Source organism: Leuciscus leuciscus, assembly GCF_965113295.1.
Source record: "Leuciscus leuciscus genome assembly, chromosome: 11".
Taxonomy (NCBI): domain Eukaryota; kingdom Metazoa; phylum Chordata; class Actinopteri; order Cypriniformes; family Leuciscidae; genus Leuciscus; species Leuciscus leuciscus.
In genome coordinates this window covers 15,804,606-15,816,695 of record NC_138735.1, presented here as the reverse complement: position 1 = coordinate 15,816,695, position 12,090 = coordinate 15,804,606, and the positions used below count along the sequence as shown (strand labels likewise).

The 12,090-nt window shown below is 39.7% G+C and overlaps 1 protein-coding gene and 1 long non-coding RNA gene across 2 annotated transcripts in view; one reads left to right on the top strand and one right to left on the bottom strand.

The window, feature by feature from the left end:
• The window catches only part of LOC309509900 (sialic acid-binding Ig-like lectin 13), a 94,963-nt gene that overhangs the window by 50,188 nt on the left and 32,685 nt on the right, over positions 1-12,090 (bottom strand). The window lies entirely within an intron of this gene.
• Positions 9,305-9,857, top strand: LOC309509926. The gene is made up of 2 exons (XR_014210120.1): positions 9,305-9,662; positions 9,726-9,857. It is a non-coding gene; the product is annotated as an uncharacterized lncRNA (long non-coding RNA).

Below are 12,090 nucleotides of genomic sequence, written 5' to 3'. Positions count from 1 at the left end.
TAAAAAAAAATATTTGTCCATAAAAAAAAGAGACAAAAACAGCAGTTGTGAGAGCTCCGCCAGTGCTCCACTCACACCAGTCCACCAGCTCAGAAATTTACTAGGTTGAACTTACTGAGGTAAACGCTGCACAATGGTATTGCTCTTTACAACGTCTGACACATAACAGTAATTAATATGATTAGTCTGTTGCTTGACTATGTTATCAAACAGCTAATAATGTGTTGCTAATGTTACACAAACCATGTTTCCGTTCGCCATAAGGTTAAGTCAAAATATAGGCTAATGAATATTTACAGTAGTAGGCTACTGCATATATTTAGCTACATTTTCTTTTCTAAGGTTTTTTTTTCTAGCTGAATATCAAGTTTGGTCATTTGAAAGGCTTTTCTGAGGTAAATGTGTGTGTGTGTGGGGGGGGGGGGGGGGACATTAGATTTGCATTTACCACATACCTTAGCCACATCTATAGGCACTTTTATTTAGCCTTTTATTTTATTTATTTGTCTCAATCAGACATTGGAATAACAAAATCATACATAAATAGGCCTTAGCTTAGCTTAGCTTAGTCTTCCATCTATACTTGGCGTTTCCCTTTGCTGCAGCTATCAGTGGTTTTTGTTCTTCAATTAATGTCTTGAATTCAGTGCATGACAATTAGAAATTTCAATCTGACCTGAAGCTCAGACTTCCCCATTACAACTGACAGTCTGTTTCTTTTATCAGACCAAACATCCTCCATATGACTGAACACTCTTTCTGCATAGGCATTGCTGACTGGTATGGAAAAACAAAAGCAAATACTTTCAGCAGCTCAGTGGATTCAGTTGCCTTGCTAAAAAAATAGGTCCACTTTCTGTCTGGGGTAAGGTCTGTTGGAATGGTGTGTAACACCTCATTCAGAATGACTAAATCACCATACAGCTTGTCTTCTTCAACATCCAGGGCCAGTTTTTCCACTAACACATCCAACTCTGACCACTGAGTGATTGTCCTCCATGAAGGCTGAGACAGCCAATGTGTGCAAGAACCTAGTAATTGAAGTCAAATTTATCCTCAAGATATAGCACTGCCTTCTCAAAAAGTGAGAAGTTCTCCGTCTACCAGGCTCCTGAACTGTTTCTGTTGCTGGGGTAAAAGGTTTTTCAGTATTTGTTTTGCTTCCATAGAATTTGTCTGTGCGCCTTGCGATCAGCTGACTGTGCAATCGGTTCACAGACTAAACGTCAATCACAGTAGCACTGTCGCACTGTCACCCTCAAGCACCCTAATAGATTAATCAAATTCTTGCATCACATTGGGCATGAATGCCAGGATGCATTCAGCTACAGTACAGTCCACATTTTCTGCATCACTTGCACCACACACACAAATGTCCAGATGATACTGGGCAGTCCTCTTTTCCCAGGGAGACATAATAAGACTTTAAAGCTGGCCAACACTCTAAAATCCTCTGTGTGGGGACATGTCTCAGAATCTCCCTGTATTTTGTATTAGTAAATTCACAGAAGTCCTTAAGCAATTTCACTTTTTTAGAACAACTGAATTCACTAAACACCTTCAGCACAAAGGCCTCCACGTCACACCCTCCAGCACTAAAGACACGATTAGCTGCTTTGACAGTGTTGTTTATGATGTGACACTTGCAGTTGCCCTTCACAATTTGTGGGTTAGCTTCTCTGAGTTTCTGAAAAACTGAGTTGTGCCGACCATAATTAACTGATGCGTTATCTACACCATAGACACTGATCTGGCTGACTGAAAGTCCAATGTTCTCAGTAATAGACACTATTTTGGCGCTTTTCCACTACACAGTACCAGCTCGCCTCGACTCGACTCGACTCGGCTCTGTTTGGTTTTCCACTGTGTAAAAGTTGTACCTGTACCTGCTTCCAGGTACTTTTTTTCGTACCACCTCCGGCGAGGTTCTAAGCGAGCTGAGGCGATACTAAAATGTGACGTGAAAACAAGGCAGACTGCTGATTGGTCAGAGAGAATCGTCACTATTCACTGCGTCATCATTGCACGCGCCAGACGGAGTATCCTGAATAAAAAACAGCAAAAACAAAAACAAAAACATCCAAAAACAGCATACACTCGATTTCCTCCATTGTCCTGTGTGTGTGGGTAGCGGGTGTGTCTCGCGCGTCTCGCGTAAAAGATTAAGTCACGGCAGTTTCCTGCGGCGTCGCTATGTCGACCAGGTACTATTGTGGAGGTACTATCTGCAATGGAAAACGGAGCGAAAAGCGAGCCGAGCCGAGCCGAGCCGAGTCGAGGCGAGCCGAGGCGAGCTGGTACTGTGTAGTGGAAAAGCGCCATTAGTTTGAATATGTGTAACAAGTTAGCTCAAAGGGGAAATATTAATAATAACTCATAATTATCAGTTATGATTCATTATTAATATTTGGATTACCTTGAGGTAGCTAAATTAATAAGTTCCAACAAACTCTTTTGATTATTAATTTAGCTAAATTATTAAGTTCCAACAAACTCTTTTGATTATTAATTTAGCTAAATTAATAAGTTCCAACAAACTCTTTTGATTATTAATTTATTCTAAGAAAAGCGTATCTTTCATGGCCACCGAAAAATAATTATTTCTTAGTATGGACAGTGCTTAGAGCATGTAACAAGATCAAGATCGTAAAATGGACTTTGTTGCAAGCAGAGAATCAGAACCAAATACATATTGTGCACAAGTTTTATTAACTAAATCACAAACATAACTAAACTAAACAAACATACATACATGCATAGGTAAAATGATGAGTGATAGAATGGAACTGGAAGCAGGAAATGAAACTATGGAAAAGATAAATTTAACTATGAAAAGAACCATAAGCTTATCATTTTCAGAGCACCTCATTAAAATTGATACTTGCAGGGTCCCCACAGACAATCAACCTGAAGAAGCAGCAGTAGAGGCCAGAAGAAGAGAGAGAGGTCACTGTGAATTTGTCTCTAATAAAGCCTGAGAAAGGCCCCACCTCTCCGGGTTTGCTTGACCAATGAGAAGGGTGGAATTTCCAAGCGGGAAAATTCCTCTATTGTTGATTTATGAGTCTTTGTTCTAAGCGTGCTCATTTGCATGGTTTCTGATGAAGAAACTAAGAAAGATTCTTGTAATACTAATATGTTGCGCAGCTATCGGCATATCATGTACACAATCATTTCGATCTTCAAAGTACCAATTTATAGAGACCAAACATGGTATAAGTGAGGTTACATTGACCGTTGGTTCTATAATAAAATACATAGTATCAAAGAGATAATAGTATCAACAGATAATAGTATTAATAGACACAACACAAGACAGTAAATCATTCACAAAATGTTCTGGAATGCATGTTCATTTCATGTTAATCAGTTCATCGATAAATGAATGCAGGAAAGTCTGTTCTAATGTCTGTAGGTCTTGTGGCAGGGGCCCTGTTCACATTGCTAACAGTCATAAAACCAACTTATCTGATCGTGGTCATGGTAACTAAGACCTTCTTGCCCTGTTTGGGGGGGATGGGGCCACAGATCCCAGAGTGAGTTTTAAATATCATTTGTTAAACTATAACAAATACTTGTGTCTGACTTGTCTCAGTCATTACATTATGGCTTCACTAGATTTGTTGGAATCGTCGTAAAAGTCTAACAATCCATACTTCACACCCTCGGATGCATATGTGACCGAGTGAATGAGGATTCTGTACGGGGTGGGCGAGTGTTTATTTCACTATAAATAGCGCAACAGTCAGTAGATGTTACAACCTCCTGACGTTCTGACCTTTTCCGTCTCCTTCCGGTATTGTGACCCCGAAGCGCCATAGCAAGGTGTGAGTGTGGTATTTTGTTGTAATACATAAAGATGTTTAGTCTATTTATATTATTGAATTTGTGTTAAACGCAGGTAGAAAGTCCTTGATGCAAGAGTGAGAGCACGTGGGCGTTTGAATGGGGTTAGTGTCGAGCGCTGGATGCCGTGTTTAACCCATAGCAACGAGCTGTATTACCCAGTTTATAATTCACTTTTGGAGTACATCAGAGGTATGTGTGTGTGTGTGTGTGTGTGTTGGGTGTGAGTGCGGTATTGTGTTGTAATATATAAAGACGTTTAGTTTGTTTACATGGTTGATTCTGTTACACGCAGGGAGGAAGTCCTGGATGCAAGAGTGAGAGCGCGTGAGCGTTTGAATGGGGTTAGTGTCGAGCGCTGGATGCCGTGTTTAACCCATAGCAACGAGCTGTAATACCCAGTTTATATTTCACTTTTGGATTTTATCAGAGGTATGTGTGTGTGTCAGCAATGAGCCGAACCTACCAATTATGTAGTTTGAATGATTATGATGATTTATAGGATTGACATCGTAGGGGGTTTATTTGGATTTGTATTCCAAATACTAATATTGTTTGTTTGGTATTTAGGTTTTCTTTTTTTGTGTTTACTTGGCAGATCTTTCTGTTTGGAGTCCTATACATGTGGACCTCTGACGTCTAGGCCCTGCTGTTTTGTTTATGATTTATTTTTGTAAATTGTTTTTATCATTTGAGTTTGGCTTAGACCAACCGCTGTGGTGTATGTGATGCGTAAATGAGAGTTTTAATCTATATCCCTTTTTGTCTTAGGAGCCAGCCTGTGTGGGAGTGCCTTTCTCTGGGGTCGTCTGGGCTTTTCCCTTCACTGCATGTGGCGTGAGATTTCCTGCACTGCATGTGTATTGGTTTGGGAGTGTAGAGTGGTTTGTATTATTCACTGTACTTTTCTTAGAAGTGGTTTTATTAATCTCATTGAGAACCGTGCACGTGTGGTGTGTACTCTTAGGGCGGCGGGTCCGTGGCCCAATGATTTTCCCTCTTTTTCACACAGGCTTGGTCCCTCCTACTGTAAGACGGGTGGGTTGTGAAATCTAATTGACCTAATGTCTATGTGTATTAAATTCTTATTCCTCTTTTTATATTATTAATAGTTAAAAGTGCTTGATTCAGAGAATTATGCTTCATTGTCAATAAAATTATTTGAGCTTGAAGGCCACGTCTTCGTTCTTCTATCAAGTATTGTCTATTTGAACTTGTGTTGCTGTGATTTCCGTGTGTATATAACCCCGGTGGCGTAGTCGGGACTAAGTCAGGCAGAAACGCCACGGTTACACATAGAAATACTGGACCGTGTAGGGAGACGGATTTTGTGTGCCCAGAATTGGACGCATCAGAACATCGCAAAATAGTGCACTTTCTGCAACTCTGCTGCTAATCTTTGCTGACTAAATGGTGCCAACACATTTTCCACTAAGGCCTCACTTTTAGTTCTGCCACGAGACGTCTTGCAATATCAGAGTCACTGAATATTTTTGCACTGACCTTGTTCCCACAGTCAGTTGACAGATAGCTATGGCCATGTCACACACCGTGATAGGTAGCTGTTAATTCGGCGACAGTCATTTTTCACCCATTCATTATTAAAGTATGTTGAACATTTCATTTTCTTTTGAACTGGCCTGTCAGTCTTTGTGAACACACTGTCATCTTCGTCCTCCGTCTTGCCACCCATGTTAACGCTAACGAACGACGTACAATCTCCTTCACTGCTTCTCTAATTGCCGCCTGTAGTAGGCCTAGTAGCTGCCAAGACAGACGCGCTAGATAGTCTACGTGACATAGCCTACGTCTGTCACAGTGTCTGGTTTCTGTCACGATCACACACAGGGAAAGGTAAGATCCAAATGCAGTATTTTAATAGGGTAATCCGTACTCACAATCCAGTCCAGGCAAGGGTCAAAATCCAATAAGGCAATCCAAAAACAAGAACAGGCGAAAACAGACTACCAGAAGTGGTGTGAAAATATACAAGGACTCCATGACAATGACTAAACAAACAGGGTATATATACACACAGATACTAACAAGGTGACGGGAAACAGCTGAATGCAATGATAAATGAGTGACAGAACAGGATGATGGGAAATGTAGTTATGAGTGAAAGACACCGTGGGGGAAGAGGACCTCTAGTGGTTACCCAGGGAACACAAACCAGACACTGTGACAACGTCACACGTCCCTACTCCCTACAGAGCCAATGATAGCGCATTCTACACACAAGAGACACCGACTGCTCTGTGCACAACGCATAGGCTATTTCAAGTGGAGAGAAAATAGTAAATTGAACATATTCACTTTTCCAAAACCGGGACATTCAGTGTCCCGGGAGAGTGGATCAATTTCCCGGGACAGGTTATTAAAAAGAAAGACAATCTCGGTAAAACCAGGAGAGGTGGCAACCCTATCTGCTGTAACTAGTAAAGAGGACCCACGCAGTGTTATGTCTTCATGACGAGAAGCACAAGCAAGTATATTCCTCTTAGGAAACTTTTAATAACTGTTATGCACAAGCAGGATAACATGCAAGCACATGTTCAACATTCTCTCCCACTCTTCTCCTCTTACTTCACATGTATGTCTAACTCAAGAAGCTTGAGTACCATCTAGTAGTGATCCCCTTCCCCCAGAATTGCATAATATAAAGTCGCAATGGGCTTTATACACAGCTACACTACTTCCTGAACTTCAGCCAGCTCTTTGTTTCCTGTCTGCCATTATTGGACAAACTGATTAATCCAGGTGTGTCTGATTATTGTTACTGAGGTCAGGCACACCTGGATTAATCAGTTTGTCCAATAATGACAGACAGGAAACAAAGAGCTGGCTGAAGTTCAGGAAGTAGTGCAGCTGTGCATAAAGCCCATTGCGTGTCGTAAAGTCAGAAGACATTAACAAAAAAAATATATATATATATTTTCCCCCTCAGAATTGGAATTCATAACTCGCAATTTAGAGAAAATCATTCAGAATTTAGATATATAACTCGCAATTGCAAAAGAAAAAAGATTCAGAATTGTGAGATTAAAAAGTCGAAATTATCTTTAAATTGTTTTCGACAGAATTTGAAACTTGAGACAGACTTTGTTTAAATTTTTCTATTTATAGGCAAATCTGCGATAGGGCCCATTATAAGGTGGGGGCCCCCACGCATGCTGTCATCTAACAATCAGTATCCTTAGAAATGCTTCGAACAACTCAGGACGTCAGTGGAGAAAGGCATATTTCATCATAACATTGTAATATACATCATACACATGCTATATGGCTAAATACCAGATTTTTCATACCAACAGAAAAATATATCTGGATAACCTGGCTTCTCTTGAGACTCCACTGCTTTACGGCATAGTATTGATATGCTAAAGCCCGCCCACACGTTGACCTGATTGGTTACAAGGTAGTTTGTGACGTCAGAAACACCCGCGCCTTCAAACGGAATTTTTGAGACTGTCTTTAGATCACTGCAGTTTTAACAAGAAAATACTCAGCAATGGTGTTGACATAAATTTGCACATGGTTTATCTTAAATCATATTAAAAACGCCACATAGACATATAAACAACATTAAAAACCTGATTTTACATACCACAAAAATACACACAAGTGTGACTGCAACAGACAGCATATTTATAGAATTTGGCAAACAAAATCAGCCACAAATGCAGACATTGAAGAGGTGAGATCTAACACACACGCACAAACACATGCGCGCACACACACACAACCCTAACCCCAACTCCAACAATTGGTTTTGTTTACATATATATTTTTAAATAATTTATTAATCTGAAGTTAGTGATTTTTTTACATTTGGTTTATTGAAATAAATAATTTATGAATACAACTTATTTTTTTAGAGGCATTTTAGTTTTATATTTGCAAATATATGTGGCTTTATTGCAAATAAACACTTCGAACAACAACAACAACAAATAATATTTACATAATATTATATAATATAAAATACTGATTTTAATGTATTTTATAATGTTTATATATATATATATATATATATATATATATATATATATATATATATTCACAAAATATATAAAAAAAGTTGTGATAGGAGCAGCTGACCAGACAAATTAATGTTGAGTAATGTTGTTGTATAAAAAAGTACCATAAATCCCCCAAAACACAGCATAAATGTATAGTTTAGAATTAAACATAAAAAATGACATTTGTATATAAAAAAAAATATCTCTGCAAATGTGTGGGACCCAAAGACCCTTTATGTAAAGTTGAAATGAGGGCCGTATGAGGGTTAGAAAAAAAATTCTTAAAGCAACACCAAAGATTCTTTTGTACCTTAAAATAATGTTTCCAAAATCGTTTCAGTGGTTCAGCAACTCGTAACAGGATTAACGGCACTTCTGCATTCGCTTTGCGGCCCTCTAACGGCTATAACCGCACTATGCAAGTTTGCCAGATCGTGTAGTGGATCTGTAGTTCGAATGAGACATAAGAAACTACACATTTGACTTGCTTTACGGTAAGCGTTACTATAGCCGATAGGTGGAGCCTGTATAAAAAATAGCCGTTTCTGATGTCGCAATACATTATACTTTCATAAAATCATGCAACATACTCTACCTTGTCTTGGACATCGTTATTTCCAAAGCCGGTGCTGGATAAACAAATAGCGTGCGTGCGACGGTATAGGCTAAATTATTTACGACAGCGGTAATGGACAATTCCGCTTCCAACCTGTAGGGGGACCGAAGAGGAAAAGTGCTTTGGTGTTGCTTTAAGAGCTTCCTGGGAAAATTTTACTTGGAGTAATTTTTCAAAAATGTAAAAAATGTAGACATTTTATACCGACTATATATAGGTCAACTCACACTGCACTGACAGACAGCGTCCATCGCGGACAATCACCAGATTACAGTACATCACTTCTCAAGACATTCCACGACTCACAAACACTGATTGAATGATTGAAAACAAGTGGCGAACAGTAACAGATTTCAACAGGGGAAACTGCGTCTGTCCGTGAAGTGTGAATTGGCTTTAAGTGAATCTACAAACCCTAAGATACTCTGTACACTATTTCTGTCTATTCATCATGCTTGAAGAGTTTCTCTGTGATGCAGTAGTTATGTTGCTCTGAGATGTCAGTCTTTTCATAGTAGATGATCAGTGTTTCATCATCAGAAATTTCATTGGTCGTGATGTCACTGGCAGTGTTGACATAATCCACATCTGTGATTTTAACCTGTGCACAATGAAAACAGATTACAATCATGTTTTATGTGCAAAATATTTTCATATGTAACATCTTTCACATAATTAGCTGGAAAAAATAAATGCATTTTTAATAAATGAATGGTCATAAATATGCTTTGATGAATCAATAAATAAGAAATGTCTAGAAAACTAAACTTTTATGAACCAGATTTCTACACAAAAATTTTACAAAAATAAACTTACCTGACCAGAACGATTCTTTTCATTGGCACTGGGTTCATTGAAAATCTTTCTCCTAATAAAGAAGGAAGGTCGAAATGTTTTAGAAATGTTTATTTTTGCAGTGGCAAAAATTATATTCAAATGGATCATGTGTAAATTGGCAATGACAACAGAAATATTTTGCAAAACAATGTGGGATTCTTAATACGTGTAAAAAAGGATCACCTCTCGTTTCTGAAGAGCAGAAAACAACATGTTATGAAAAATAACATATGTTTGATGGTTATAAATAATATCTTCACATTTGCCTCAATATTGACATTGAATATTATACACTTGATAATAAACAAAATAATTTAAACATTTGAACTTCATTTTTCACCGTACATGAATCCATTATATTCTGACAAAAGGAAACAATTTTCTATGTCTAGGTAGATGAGAAGAAATTAAGAATGATGTACTGTAGTATTAATATATTGCATGTGCATGACTGAAGCGCTTTCTAATAGTTTGTTTGATCAATATATGAAGTCAAACACAAGTGAATCAGTTTTGAACTGACTGATGCTTAAACACAAGAAAAATGCAGAGTACATCTTAAAACAGGATGTTTCAAAAAAGGCATAACAGGAAAACACCTACTGTTTAATTCAGAATGAAAGTGAATATTTTTACCTTAGCGTGAGAACTGCCACAATTCCTCCCACACAACCAGCAATCAGAGGCATAAAGTGTCTATCTTGTCCTATAGGATGTGAAACAATTGTAATTCCACCAGAATGCGTAGATTCTCTACCGTGGATCTCTTCGCCTCGTGCGAAAACGGCCATTGTCCTGTGTTCTTCTCGCTAGAGGCCGAGGATGCACCCCTCGCAAGGAGGCACTGGCCCATCCGTGGCCCAACGTGCTGCTCTACGCATTTCCTCCCCTTTGCCTCATAACTCCGTCTCTGGCCAGGGTGAGGGAACAGAGCTTGACCATGATTTTGATAGCTCCCAAGTGGCCCAAGGCACCGTGGGTCTCAGAGATTATCCCTCTGCTGTATGCCCAGCCATGGCCATGAGGGCCATGACAAACCTTCTATCCAAGCTAACGGGGAAATTTACCACCCGCACCCAGACAGGGTGGCCCTCTGTGCCTGGCCCTTTAGAGGGCCAACTTAAACACATTGGGGCTCCCCCCACGTGTTGTCGCCACCATTCAGTGTGCCAGAGCCTCTTCTACATGGTCCCTTTACGATTGTAAGTGGCATGTGTTCGAAGTGGTGTGAAGGGCGACGGTTTACATCATTATCAGTGCTCAATCGCTGATATTTTATGCTTTTTGCAGGACTTTATGGATAGTGGAAGATCCTTTACTACTATTAAGGTCTATTTAGCGGCTATCGCTGCATGTCATGTGGGGTTCGACAGTGCTACGGTGGGGCAACACCCCCTTATTCGTAGATTTATGAAGGGCGCGTGCTAGGGCTGTCACTTTACGTTCGAAAATCAAATGCACAATCGATCGGACCAACCAACACAAGTTTCGAAAACGAAAATAGGGAATCGATTTTAACGGCTTCTCTCGGAGCGCGTCCAGCTCGTCACCATATGCCCGCAGCGTATGTCTTTAGACATGGAAAATCGATTTTACAATTGATTCAATGAACACTTATGTCTCAAAAATCAAACAGGATTTTTTCACAAAAGTGACAGCACTAGCGCGCGCCACTCTCTTCCAGCCACCAGGAGAGCATTTCCTGAGTGGGACCTCTCCATGGTCCTGGAGGCATTGTCTCAACAGCCGTTTGAGCCCCTGGGAAGTATTTCCCTTAAGATTTTGTCTTTCAAGACAGCTCTGCTCCTGGCCTTGGCATCTGCCAAGTGTGTCAGTGATCTGCATGCACTCTCTGTCCATTCTTCGTGCACTAAATACTCTCTCAGTGGACATAAGGTTTTTCTCAGGACCAAGCTTGCTGCACGAGAAGCGAATATGCTCACTGAGGAAAGATGCAGGTGTTTTATACACTTGGTAAGGGGCGGGGCACTTAACTGGCATTGGACACGTGCTCCTGTCTGTCAGGCCAGACTTGGTGCAATTGGATGCTTCAGCAGAGGTCAGGTGTGGATGCCCTTCCCATAGGTGGATCTCTCCACTCGATGTTTCAGAGATTCGGGGTTACGAACAGTAACCTATTGTTTTCCAATGGTTTTTAAAAAAGGAGAAAAAATCGGCACACCATGGCTCCAAAAATGTGAAAAATGTAACAATAGATTCCCACACAGGTGGTAACGTTTCGAGCGTTAACTTTATCTGAAATGTATTTTACACTTTTTGATTTATTTATTCAAAAACAAGGCATGGACAGGCTAAATGATTTTTAGCAATGTAATGTGACAGCACATCCATATTTAATATTTTCTTTATGTCTTGTACCGTTAAACATGGTATCACGTGGATGAATAATCATATGCAAATGATTAACAAATGAGGATATGCCTAAAACTAGGTGTTGTAAGCTCCATTATAGGGTTACTTCGGGGTGGAGACACATGTGTGCGCAATTTTCCACTGACTGTGATTTATAAAAGGAATCTTGCGCAGGTTCTGTCACGACTCTCGGTGATGAACCCAAACGCAGACAGTATGAAATTAACAAGGTTTATTAATGACAGGAAAAACAAAACCCACGAGGGGGCAAACAACACTGGTAGGGAAAATAAAGACTAACAACACTAGACTAAGACTGGACAGTTAACTAGACTATAAACTCACAGCAGATACAAGACTAAACAGCTCTTTGACAAAACTCTTAACAGGATCACA